Source organism: Sprattus sprattus, assembly GCF_963457725.1.
Source record: "Sprattus sprattus genome assembly, chromosome: 5".
In the NCBI taxonomy this organism is placed as follows: domain Eukaryota; kingdom Metazoa; phylum Chordata; class Actinopteri; order Clupeiformes; family Clupeidae; genus Sprattus; species Sprattus sprattus.
The window spans coordinates 28,239,060-28,241,559 of record NC_137924.1 but is presented as its reverse complement, the minus strand read 5'-3'; positions in this window follow the sequence as shown (position 1 = coordinate 28,241,559).

Below are 2,500 nucleotides of genomic sequence, written 5' to 3'. Positions count from 1 at the left end.
TTACAAAGCCATACAATAAATCAAATGTCACGCAGCTTCAATTAACCTGAATCATTTGGGTCAATGTGTACGCAAGATGTATGCCTATTTTTAAAATATCTTGGATATGGATATCACAATGATTTCCTCATGTGGTAAATACTTTATTTTCCTTGTAATTATATATGGCTTGCCAAAAAATTGGTGTAAATCTCTCGTGTAGATGAGAGAAGTAAAGAGTAGGCTACTGTACCACACCTATGGCTGAGTAACCTCCTTTGGACCAGCGCAAGTGTGTTTTTTCCGCCGTTATAATAGCAACTGCGCCATAGAGCCGCCCACACAGCTACTTGCGTTTGGCGCCGTCCTACTAGCGTGTAGCAATAGCTTCTTGTTTCAGTCCAGCCCAGTTCCCAAACCAGGATATAAACTGTATAGCTTCAATAGGGAGGAGGGGGGAATCTCAGCATGGTGTGTATGTAACTACACACACTGGGGAGAGGGGTAGCTGTCTGGAAAGGTGTTTGTATACTATGGGGATTCCACCCCAAACTGAGCGAGTCATGAATTATGCATTTTCAGAAATAAGTTTCGCTCTAGACCCAGAAGATTGCTCTCTGAGAGTCAGGGAAGAACACAGTACTGAATAAACAATAAGCAAACCTACTACCAACTCTGAGGGAATAGATTAAACTAGACAATAATTGAATATGCATGTCTGAATTTGATTAATCTGTCTGTTTTTGGAAATTATATTTATGTGTGTTTCTGTATATTTGAAGCTATAGATGTGGATTTGTCTTTGCTTGCTTTATCTATGTATTTATATGGCTTTGTTTGAGTTTGGTTTAGCTTACCCATGCACATACAGTATGTGTGCGTTTGTGAGGGTGTTTGGTTAAGTTCAACTATAAAGGTATGTGTGAGTTTGTGAGGTTGTTTGGTTTGTTCACCTGTGCAGGTATGTGTGAGTTTGTGATGTTGTTTGGTTTGTTCACCTGTGCAGGTATGTGTGAGTTTGTGAGGGTGTTTGGTTTGTTTACCTATGTATGCAGCAGGTATGTGTGAGTTTGTGACGGTGTGTGTGTGTGTGTGTGTAACTTTGTGAAAATGTCAGTGTTATTTAGCTTGCACATGTCACCATAAGCGGTAAACCACATTACTGGGGACAGAGGTGTGCCCTTTTGTGTCTGTGTGTGTGTGAGTGTGTGTGTGTGAGTGTGTGTGTGTGAGTGTGTCTGTGTGTGTGTGTGTGTGTGTGTGTGTGTGTGTGTGTGTGTGTGTGTGTGTGTCTGTGTGTGTGTGTGTGTGTGTGTGTGTGTGTGTGTTTGTTTGTTTTCACAGGTGAAGAGATGAATACCCTCAAAGAGATTTCAGCTGGACCTTCCACCCTGGGAGCATATCCCCATTCTAATGACCACCCTGTTTTCAACATCACCTCACCTTGTTGTGTGTGTGTGTGTGTGTGTGTGTGTGTGTGTGTGTGTGTGTGTGTGTGTGTGTGTGTGTGTGTGTGTGTGTGTGTGTGTGTGTGTGTGTGTGTGTGTGTGTGTGTGTGTGTGTGTGTGTGGGGGGGGGGGGGTGGTGTGTGGGTGTGTGTGTGGAGGAAACATCCTACTCCTCCTACTTCTCTTTATTTCTTCCTTCTGTCCCTCCTGTCCATCTGTCCCTGTCACCTCCAACCTCATTTTCCTCATTGTTCGCTTTTTAAGACTCCTGTGATCTGTCTCTCTTATCTCTCCCTCGCTTTCTCTTCTCTGTTTTCCTGTGCCTCTCTTTCTCTCTCTCTCTCTCTTCTGTCCTTCACCTTCTCTCTCCCTTGCCCTATCCCATCCCTCTCTTTCCTCTTCCACGTCTTCTCTGTTCAAGGCCATTAAAAGCCACCTGTTCGATTTGTGGGATATAAAATTGAGTATGGAGGTTTATGGAGACCTTAGGCTGAGGAAACCCATTATGTGCATTAATCCCTCAATGACCCAGAGACCACCACAGGGCCAGAGACTACACACACACACACACAGACAACACACACACACACACACACACACACACTAAACACACACAGATACACAAACACACACAGAGACAACAGCACACAAAGACAACAAGACAACACCCCCCCTCACACACACACACACAGAGACTACAGCACACAGTGACAACACATACACACAGGACAACAGCCCACAGCGACTGAACACACACTGACAACACACTCAAAGACCACAACAGGGCCAGAGACTTCATACACACACACACACACACACACACACACACACACACACACACACACACACACACAGAACAACACACACGCACACAAACACAGAACAACAGCAAACACACAGAGTCCACCACAGGGTCAGGCACTACAGAGAGAGAGAGACAACATCACACAGGTAACAGACAGAACAAGGAAAAACAAGTGGACAATGCCACTGTTTTCTCTCAGATTCCCACATACACATCTACACACATGCATACTCTTACTGGCATACACACACACACACACACAGACTCA